Source organism: Ovis aries, chromosome 3 (genome assembly GCF_016772045.2).
Source record: "Ovis aries strain OAR_USU_Benz2616 breed Rambouillet chromosome 3, ARS-UI_Ramb_v3.0, whole genome shotgun sequence".
In the NCBI taxonomy this organism is placed as follows: domain Eukaryota; kingdom Metazoa; phylum Chordata; class Mammalia; order Artiodactyla; family Bovidae; genus Ovis; species Ovis aries.
In genome coordinates this window covers 122079637-122091532 of record NC_056056.1, presented here as the reverse complement: position 1 = coordinate 122091532, position 11896 = coordinate 122079637, and positions in this window count along the sequence as shown.

The following is an 11896-nucleotide window of genomic DNA, read 5'->3' as shown; positions in this document are numbered from 1 at the left end:
ACTCATATTCCACATCGCTCCAATCTGCTAGAGCTGTCCAGGGCACCGTATTCATTAGCATCAGCTATTAACAACTTCAGGTGTTTTCCTTACATATCCCTGATATGCAGCTTAGCTTAAAGGAATCATTTCTGAAATTATTTCATCAAACTGTATATAGATCTAACTTACTATTTTTAATAGAGTTGCCTAAAATTGGAGTATGTTATTTATTTAAATACTTTCTTATTAAACTGTATTCAAAATGCTTCTTTTTATGAGAGGCAGCCTATTGTAATTGGTAAGAACATAGCTTTGCTTCTCTGTCCTGCTGTTTAGTAGCTTTGCAGCCTCAAGGAACTTACTTCACTTCTGCACATTCCAGTCTCCCTTATCTGTGACATAATTATATAAATGCTGAAGCTGAAGCTCCAATACTTTGGCCACCTGATGCGAAGAGCCAACTCATTTGAAAAGACCCTGATGCTGGGAAAGATTGGGGGCAGGAGGAGAAGGGGATGACAGAGGATGAGATGGTTGGATGGCATCACCGACTCAATGGACATGAGTTTGGGTGGACTCCGAGAGTTGGTGATGGACAGGGAGGCCTGGCGTGCTGCGATTCATGGGGTCGCAAAGAGTCAGACACGACTGAGTGACTGAACTGAACTGAACTGAGTGATGTAAAAAATGAGCTTACAGCATAGACCCTCAAAAGAATTAAGGAAAGTGCTAACATGTAATGTGATCGTTACACAATTTGTTTTTCACTATTACACACAATGATACAATAGTGCACCATTTGGACACTTACAAATACTCCTTTAGGTTAGATTTTTAGAAGCAGAACCACTGAATCAAAGCTATGTGTACTTTACATTTTTATAGAGTGTACACTGGAAAATTATTCTCCAAACAGATCATTTTGATTAAATACCTACAAAATGTGTATACCCTGGTAAATATTATTTTTAAAATTTGGCCAGTGTAATGTTGAAAAAGTTACTTGACTTCGTTGTTCTATTTAGCATTTCTCTGGTATCTAGTAAGTCTGATTATAATAGTTATCTAACCATATAATATTGTGTAATATTGTGATTTATAACGATAAATATTTATTTGATTTTCATACCCATATCTGGCACAGAGGTTGTAAAACCCTTGGAATTTACTAAGTGAGAATGGTAAAGATGTTTGTCTTTTTATGTAAATGAGGTGAATTTTGGATGGGATAATAAGAAATATATATTTGATTTTCATCCCCATTTCTGGCACAGAGGTCCTAAAACCCTTGGCATTTACTATGTGAGAATGATAAGGATGTCTGTCTTTTTTATGTAAATGATGTGAATTTTGGATGGGGGTCTAGTTGCCAGAAGAACTAACCATTTGATTAGAGGTTACAGTTGTCAGTCCCCTGCCCCCCATCGACTCCAGGGAGGGAAGAGGGGCTGGAGGTTGAGTTCAATCACAAATAGCTAATGATTAAATCTATCATGCCTAGGTAACATCACCTCCATAAAATTTTAAAAGGATGGGGTTTAGAGAGTACCTGCATTTGAAACTGGGAGGAGAGTGGAGCATTCTGAGAGGGCATGGAAGCTCTGCGTCCTTTCCCTGTACCTCGCCTTGGATGTCTCTTCCATCTGGCTGTTCCCGAGTTATATCCTTTTATAATAAATTGGCCATATGGTCTCTTTTGCCATTATTTGTTAGAAGAAAGTCACTAAGTCAAACCTACGGCTATTAAGTGTGTCTCTAAGACCTGTCAACACACAAGGGGAGGAGAATTAAGCTTCATCTTATTGAAGGAAGAAGCATCAAAGAACCTGTGGAAATATTTTTAACACTTCAACACTGGATATTTCTAATCTTTCTATGAACTTTCCGTTTACAAACATGACCATTTATTTTAAAGTCATAGGTTTTACAGCTCTGCTGCATCTGAGAATCTACAAATTGTAAGCCACGATATTGGAGTAGCAACAGAGTCACGTTTTAAAAATATATCTCTCGCATCAATCACCTGAGTTAATGCCTCTATTTATGAGGAAATCTAGTATCACCTCTCCCTCTCTCCTTTACTTTCTTCCTTCTTTAGAAAAACAGAGCAATCCTGCTCACAGAAAATACCGGGAAGGAAATTTTGCAAATGTGAACAGCTTACTTGCAGCTCTGGATTTTTACCTGTCCTTGTTCCTTTCGCTCTCACAAGGTTACAGTCTCAAAAACTGGAACCAGAAAGTCAGATCTGTGTCCACTGCCCTAAAAAGCAAGTGCAGAAAAGGCAGCTTGGAAGGTCACACGTTTCTTCCTAACCTACACTAACAAACATAGGTAGAATTGGAAAGTCTTTGGTGGCTGTGCTTTGACAGTTTTCCAGAATAAGTCTTCCTTCACAGACTAGAGTTTTCTGATAGAACGCTAGTGAGAAAGACACAACCTGAAAACTTCCTTCAAGTTGAACTTGAATCACCCTTGGCCACCCTGCTATCTTTTTGGTCCAGAGTGGCACCTTTATTCACTGAGAAGTTCTTTAATATTAAATCTCAAAGGGAAGGTATGGACTGAGACCCCTGCACTTCTCAGGAGGCTCCCAGATCAAAGTGCAAACTCCCCCACCTCTTCTCCAAGAACACAAGGAATATTAAAGGAGGGGGCTTTTTCCTTTGGGACAAAAGGTTCTGGTTTGTTCTTCCCCAAGAAAGATTAGTGCAAATGTATCTGCTTCATATTATTGGTATATTAGTCTGCTTGGCCTGTCATAACAAAATATCACAAACTGGGTTACTTAAGCAACAGAAATTCATTTTCTCAGAGTTGTGGAAGCTAGAAACTCGAAACAAAGGTGCTGGCAAATTTAGCTTCTGATGAGGATGTTCCTCCTGGCTCATCTCTCTTGTCCTAACGACCTTCCTCTCCATGCCTACAGTGAGAGAAGATGCTGGGGTCTCTTCCTCTTCTTATAAGGACGCCAGCCCTATGGGAGCAGCACTCCGCACTTATCTCATTTAACCTCATTTAGGTGATTCCCCAAATATCCTCTGTCCACATACAGTCACACTGGGGGTTAGAGCTTCAGTTTATTAATTCGGGGAGGACACAATTCTGTCCATAACAATCAATATTAGTGCTTTGACACATATGAGGCTACTACGTTCTACACATCATAAAGAAAGATGGCGGATAGTGTGGTGAACTAAAATTACATTCACAAAATCTTTACTAAGTTTAAAAAAGGAAACAATGGGAAAAAAGGAAACAAAGGGAAACAAATGTACTTAATAACATATCTATTAAGTATCATCTGAGGAAAATTTTCCAAAGATCACGTGATTATATTATAATTCTAAATTATTATTGTTGCAAACATTCATAAAATGGAAATAATAACACCTAGTTCTGAGAGCTATTATGATTTTCCTCTGTCATGCCTTAATAGATTTAATTGCTTCTCCCCCGTATAACCACTGTGTTTCATGCACAGCTTAATTCAAGGGATGATGCTTTATATTACCATTGTTTTTCACATTCAACTCAAACTCTTTGAAAACTAGAACAGTGCCTTCTCACCTTTTAAGAGCAGACTTTTAATTCAGTGCTTTGTATACTCTAGTGTCTAATAAACATTTATTCTGTCAAAGAACTTATTAGCCTTAAGCCAATGTGCTTGTTAAACATGAACCAAACATAAATGAGAAGAAATACTAATTAGCAAATGTATTAAGATTATGCTTGTATCTTTTTAACACTAATAATGTAACTGTTTTTAACCTTTGTTAAAAAATCATCAAAATTTGCCATTCTTTAAAATTCTTTGTGAATTACCACCAATTAATTTGAATTTCTCACTCACAAAATGTACTTCAAAGAAGAAAACCAGATTTAAGGTTTTAATTTTAGCTATAATACGTGACACAGTCCAAGAATCTTAAATGAATAGATGATTGTCCTTTGTAACATTTTTAAATGCTCTGATTGAAGAATAGTCTAATTATTTCTCATCTTCAACATATAAACGTTAACTCCTTTTAAATATTTACTAATAATAACTATAACCTAGTCAAACCTGAAGGTTGACAACCAATTTTAATTTTTCTCTAGTAATGATTCTATCAATTTCATTTGTGAGTGGTTGAGGAAGTGAGAAGAGAAGAGGTGACCCGATTCTGTCCAAGAACAATCCATCCAATGGGATAATTTGAGCCTGAGTCATACATTGTACAGGAGGCAGTGAGCAAGACCATCCCCAGGAAAAAGAAATGCTAGAAGGCAAAATGGTTGTCTGAGGAGGCCTTATAAACAGCTGTGAAAGGAAGAGAAGTGAAAGGCAAAGAAGAAAAGGAAAGATAAACACATTTGAATGTAGAATTCCAAAGAAGAGCAAGGAGAAATAAGAAAGCCTTCCTCAGTGATCAATGCAAAGAAATAGAGGAAAACAATAGAATGGGAAAGATCTCTTCAAAAAAAATTAGAGATGCCAAGGGAACATTTCATGCAAAGATAGGCTCAATAAAGGGCAGAAATGGTATAGACCTAACAGAATCAGAAGATATTAAGAGGTAGCAAGAATACACAGAAGAACTGTACAAAAAGATCTTCACAACCCAGATAATCACAATGCTGTGATCACTCACCTAGAGCCAGACATCCTGGAATGTGAGGTCAAGTGGGCCTTAGAAAGCATCACTATGAACAAAGCTAGTGGATGGAATTCCAGTTGAGCTATCTCAAATCCTAAAAGATGATGCTGTAAAAGTGCTGCATTAAATATGCCAGCAAATTTGGAAAACTCAGCATTGGTCACAGGACTGGAAAATGTCAGTTTTCATTCCAATCCCAAAGAAAAGGAATGCCAAAGAATGCTCAAACTACCACACAACTGCACTCATCTCACACACTAACAAAGTGATGCTTATAATTCTCCAAGCCAAGCTTCAATAGTACATGAACCATGAACTTCCAGATGTTCAAGCTGGATTTAAAAAAGTCAGAAGAACTAGAGATCAAATTGTTGACATCTTTTGGATCATTGAAAAAGCAATAGAGTTCAAAAAAAAAAAACACACACACACATCAACTTCTACTTTATTGACTATGCCAAAGCCTTTGGATCACAACAAACTGAAAAATTCTTAAAGAGATGGGAATACCAGACCACCTGACCCTCCTTCTGAGAAATCTGCATGCAGGTCAAGAAGCAACAGTTAAAACTGGACATGGAACAACAGACTGGTTCCAAATAGGGAAAGGAGTATGTCAAGGCTGTGTATTGTCGCCCTGCTTATTTAACTTCTATGCAGAGTACATCATTAGAAATGCTGGGCTGGATGAAGCACAAACTGGAATCAAGATTGCCAGGAGAAATATCAATAACCTCAGATATGCAGATGACACTACACTTATGGCAGAAAGTGAAGAAGAACTAAAGAGTTTCTTGATGAAAGTGAAAGAGGAGATTGAAAAAGTTGGCCTAAAACTCAGCATTCAGAAAACTAAGATCATGGCATTTGGTCCCATCACTTCATGGGAAATAGATGGGGAAACAATGGAAACAGTGACAGACTTTTATTTTCTTGGGCTCCAAATTCACTGCAGATGGTGACTGCAGCCATGAAATTAAAAGATGCTTGCTCCTTGGAAAAAAAGTTATGACCAACCTAGACAGCATAGTTAAAAGCAGAGGCATTACTTTGCCAACAAAGGTCAGTCTAGTCAAAGCTATGTTTTTTCCAGTAGTCACATATGGATGAGAGGTTGGACTATAAAGAAATCTGAGCACAGAAGAGCTGATGCTTTTCAACTGTGGTGTTGGAGAAGACTCTTGAGAGTCCCTTGGACTGCAAGGATATCCATTCAGACCATCCTAAAGGAAATCAGTCCTGAATATTCATTGGAAGGACTGATGCTGAAGCTGAAACTCTGTTACTGTGGCCATGTGATCCGAAGAACTGACTCATTTGAAAAGACCCTTATGCTGGGAAAGATCGAGGGTAGGAAGAGAAGGGGACAACAGAGAATGAAATGGTTGGATGGCATCACCAACTCAATGGACATGAGTCTGACTAAAGTCCAGGCGTTGGTAATGAATAGGGAGGCCTGGCATGCTGCAGTTCATGGGTTTGCAAAAAGCTGGACATGACTGCACAACTGAACTGAGCTGAACATACACACCCAGAGTGGCAAGGACTGCAGGTTTATGGAGCTGACTTTTATTGATCAGGTATAATGTACTTTGAATGCTATCTCTGTTACTATACTAATTTTCATAATAGTCACATTGGGTATGGATTCTATTTGAAATTATTTAGGAAATTATATTACTGACAATAATTCTCTCTCTTAGAACATTAGACCCTTTTCTTAGAGAAGGGAATGTTGACTGGGAGCTTCCATTAACAGTATGAACCAAACCTTGAGAACCCACTGTATAGTTTTCTATTTACATCAGTCATAAAATGGGCCATACCAACAGTCTGCCTATTTACTCAGGCTCTTTGGACCATGTTCTTGAATTTTTTTTTTTTTCACTCATTTAGTTCATACACAGAAAGCATGTCTTTTGCCTCTGAAATCTTCCTGGTGACTCTTCACTGAAATACCATTTGCTGCGGCTGCTGCTGCTAAGTCGCTTCAGTCGTGTCTGATTCTGTGCAACCCCATAGACGGCAGCCCACCAGGCTCCCCCATCCTTGGGATTCTCCAGGCAAGAACAATGGAGCGGGTTGCCATTTCCTTCTCCAATGCATGAAAGTGAAAAGTGAAAGGGAAGTCGTTCAGTCGTGTCCGACTCTTCATGACCCCATGGACTGCAGCCTACCAGGCTCTTCCATCCATGGGATTTTCCAGGCAAGAGTACTGGAATGGGGTGCCATTGCCTTCTCTGGAAATACTATTTACTAAATGTCAAATTGTGTATGATGTTCTTAATTCCATATCATTCTCTTATTTCCCCACGTCAACAGGGTTAGAAGCCTGCAAACTATATTTATGAGATGCTTTGCCAAGCTCAGTCATGTCAGACATGACTGAGTGTTGAACTGAACTTGCCAAGCTAGTGGCTTCAGTACAAACTTTCTCCTAAATTCTAACATTGAGAAATGTGAGCAGTGTTTGGAAAGCTGGAGAAGCTGAGAGATTGGCAAATATTGACCCAGTGCTATTGGAGTGCACACTTCAGGATTTTCACCAGGAATAGTTAAAACGCAAGTGGAAGAAGTTGAAGAAGTTTCTCCAGAAGCTGAGACTCTGGTGCTAGCTCATGGGTTTCAGTACAATCATGGTAGCAACTTCCTGATATTCTGCTTAAATTTCTCCATTCTTTCCAACACCTTTGTAACCAATTCGCTGCATCAAACCTCACTTATCTTGAACTACCTAAAGCAGTGTTTAATTTCCTTACAGGAAACATATTGTATCACCTTCTCCTATTCCTTCCATATTATATTTGCTAAAGGAGAGGTTTGAATGTTAAAATTGTTAGTTTCTGGCATATTAAAACTTGAATAGTAAATTTCTCATAATAAACACATCACATGTCTCTATAAGACATATAATTTTTGCAGCAAAATCTGTTAGTGCTTCATGAGTTCATAAAATTCCTGTCACTGAATTAAAATAGTTTTCCTTCTTTATTAACTATAAAATAGAAGTCATTTAGGCCTATGAGATTTGAACTGGTCATTTAAATGCTTGAAAATAGATTAAGGACATACAGTTATATAATTTTACAAGAATATTGAATTGGGAGAACTGTGTTTAAAGCCTACTACTGCATTAAATTTGGAAATCTACTCTCCTCTGCGCTTAACCAGTAAAATGAGCCCTTGCACAGATGAATTCTAAGGTCTGTGTTTTTAATTATGCTATTTAGGCTGTATATTTTTATTTTGTTCTATTTTAATGTTAATCAAAAAGCTGTATTTGAGTTGTTAATATAGCCAACAAGGTCTGTTCTTGGTTCTACTTCATGCTAACACATGTTTTTGAGCAAGTGCGTTTATATCTGAGTTTCGTCTTCTTCATTTGCATAATGAGAGATTTGAAGTAGCGGCTAGAGCTATGCTTCTTACTTATACTAAAGTCATCTTTGACTCCACATTTTGTTCTTTGTTTTGAGTAATAGTTAAACCATCACATGGCTCTACACCTCAGTTTTTCTTATTTATAAAACTAAAACAATATTTTCTCTTTTGCTGAACACACTGGGATCAAGTGTATAAATGCTTTGTGTAAAGCACTAAAACATAATGTTATAATTATATTATTTCATATAACAGGTGAATGTATATTTGAGGATGCTTATATATTCATATACACCCATTTTATTTTATTAAAGTATCTGTTTCACAATATAATCATTGAAGTTGATCAATTTCTAGGAACAGCCTTCTTTATGTGGATTTGTCACTTTATCTCATTTAGGGTTAATAATAGCCATGGCTGTTAAGGGAAGAAATTTGGCCTTTTATTTAGGACACAGGTACCTGGCCAACACCCAACAAGCCAGCTTTTCAAATACTGTTTAATCAATTAGAAGCTTGAAGCCACCTATTGAAGCTGTATGACTAACTAGACATGTGCTTACGTAAAACCTTCAAAAGCTTCAAAGTGCCATTCTAAAGTTTTTCTTTTTGGAGAATCAAAAGAGCTTTGCCACTGTAGAATCCCGGAACTAAAATGAACCTGTGCTTCTGGGCTTTTCCTCAACCATTCAAGATTGTTACTTCTTCCTTGCTCAGACTTTTAGAGAGGGTATTTCATAACCCATAACACATCCATTATTTAAAAGATTCTGTGAGAAAAAGTACATCCATTCCCCTTTTTAGACATGCTTTCTACTTCCATGAGCACCCTTAAGAGAGGAACGAAGATAGGCACTTATTGGAATAATGATAACAGTAATAATAGCTCTGGAATTCCGTTTAACCACATCTTCCACTCACTTTTTTTAAGATTTTTTACCTTTTGCTTTAAACAGCTCTGTTCCACAAGGTGCCCTTTTGCCACATCTTGACTGGCCAAAGATTCTCATCCAAGTTTGGATTCCACTCTTCTGGCTAGTTTTAATTATCTCTGAGTTCTTCACTGTCCAAATAAAACAGGTTCTCTGTCTTACTGTGTTATGCTGTGCTGTGCTAAGTCACTTCAGTTGTGTTCACCTTTGTGACCTCATGGACTGCAGCCCGCCAGTGTCCTCTGTCCACGGGACTCTCCAGGCAAGAAAGCCACAGTGGGTTTCTACACCCTCCTCCAAGGGATCTTCCCAACTCAGGGATCAGACCTGAGTCTCTTACATCTCCTGAATTGGCAAGTGTGTTCTTCATCACTAGCACCACCTGAGAAGCCCTCTCTGTCTTACTATTCTTCCCTTAATTGAAAGTGGGGTTTTCAGTAAATCAGTAAACTAATTGATTATAACAAGCTGTTATATTTAGTAAAATATAATAACATATAGTATGCTATTTCTTCACAGATTACCATATGGAGTGGAGTGATTAGCCACTCATTCATGTGACCACATGGACGATAGCCCACAAGGCTTCTTTGTCCAAGGGATTCTCCAGGCAAGAATATTGGAGTGGGTTGCCATGCCCTCCTCCAGGGGATCTTCCTGACTCGGGGACTGAATCCGCATCTCTGATGTCCCCTGCATTAGCAGGAAGGTTCTTTACCACTAGTGCCACCTGGGAAGGCTGTACTCATATCTGCTGCTAAGTCACTTCCGTTGTGTCCGACTCTGTGCGACCCCAGAGATGGCCTCCTACCAGGCTCCTCTGTCCCTGGGATTCTCCAGGCATGAACACTGGAGTGGGTTGCCATTGCCTTCTCCAGTGCATGAAAGTGAAAAGTGAAAGTGAAGTCGCTCAGTCGTGTCCGACCCTTAATGACCCCATGGACTGCAGCCTACCAGGCTCCTTCGTCCATGGGATTTCCCAGGCAAGAGTACTGGAGTGGGTACTCATATCTACTATCCTTTTAATGAAGTAACACTGCTAAAGCTAAAAGTCAGCCAAATGCATATAATAAAAAGGCCAGCAGAAGTGTGGACAGGGTTGAGGGAGGGGGAATTGGAGGTAGGTGGTACAAACTTCTAGTTACAAGATAAATAAGTGTTGGGATACAATGAACAGCATGATAACTATAGTTAACACTGGTGTATAAGTACATTGGGCTTCCCTGGAGGCTCAGATGCTAAAGAATCTGCCTGCATGCAGGTGTCCTAGGTTTGATCCCTGGATCGAGAAGATCCCCTGGAGAAGGGAATGGCAACCCACTTCAGTATTCTTGCCTGTAGAATTCCATGGACAGAGTAGCCTAGCAGTCTACACTCCATGGGGTCCCAAAGAGTCAGACACGACTGAGCGATTAACACTTTCATTTTCAAAAGGTATACTAACTTGAAGAGAGTAAATCCTGAGAGTTCTCACAAGAAATTTTTTTTTCTTTTTTTGTTTTCTCTTTTTGTTTTATCTATAAAATGGATACTGTCTAAACCTATTATAGTAATCACTTCACAATACATGTCAGTCAAACAATTATGCCATTCCCCTTAAACATACAGTGATATATGTCCATCATATCCCAATAAAACTGGGAAAATTCAGTTTAAAAAAGACTCCCTAGGAAATTCCTTGGTGGTCCAATGGACTGAATGCTTCCACTTCAGGGAACACAGGTTAGATCCCTGGTCAGGGAACTAAGATCCAGCATGGTGCAGCAAAAAAAAAAAAAAAAAAAAAAGTCTTAATATGAAGAGAGGCTCTGAATAAACTGGACCCCAAATTCATACAAATATCTTGTTATACCTCCTTCTAAAACAGGCCTTTCTATCAGAATACGTGTTTTAACACTGTTTAGCTGCTGATAACAGCTTAACCACAGATTCGACGGCATTCATATGATTCAGGAGAACATTCATTCTTCTATTATCAAGTATAATGTAGCATCTTCCTGGTTGATTTTCATCCTAATTTAAATATATAAGGAAATATACTATTTTTATTTATTTTGGCTGAGCTGCATACTTGACTATGATTAAAGGAAGATTCTGTTTTCTACCATCAAAACACATTGTACACGTTTTATCTTTTAATAAAGATAGGGATTGTATAGGTAGTTAACCATATTTTTGCTATGAAGATTTCCCATTGGTTCAGAAAAGAATAGATGCATGCTCAGAGTTTTTCTAAAGTATATATCATTCAAAAACCTGAGCTGTACGAATCTCATACAAATATTAATATATAGTGTGCAAGTGTCAATGATTAACGTATTAATGAGGACTTCAATAGAATTGTAAAGCCAGTCCAAAAGCGGATAGGAAAGATTGCCATATATATTAATAGTTAGTGAATTAAAGAAAGAAGGCTGAAATAGTTCTAAGTTAGATGTAAAACTGGTTGATGTCTCACAGGGCAATAAAACTATAATCTTTTGAGTTATCTTTCTACTTGCATCTTTCTTTTCTTCTGTTTCTTTTTTCTTATACAACTTAAGCCCTTATTTCACAGAGTTTGGGCCTAATCAGTAGTAAATAGTAAGTCCAAAAAATCTCATTCTTCCAGGGAACTGAATAGTCTTTGAGAGGAACTGTTAGAAAAATTCCACTATATCACTGAATGGCTATGCAGTCATTAGTTTGCCTTATTTTCAATATAAGATAATTTTTATACTACTTTCTACCTAACAAAGAAAAATACCCAGTTCCTTGTCTAATACTGTGTCAACACTTCATGTGTAAGTTTTTACTTAGTTCTCAACAGAGCATAAGCCTTTTTATGAAATTGAATATTTCCTTAAGAAAAATTCTTACGAGGAAAAACTTGGATAAAAGAGTTCAAATATTTTCAAGGTTATTGATGCACATAGCCAAATTCATTTCTATCAGGGATATGACCATCTGTACTATTTATGT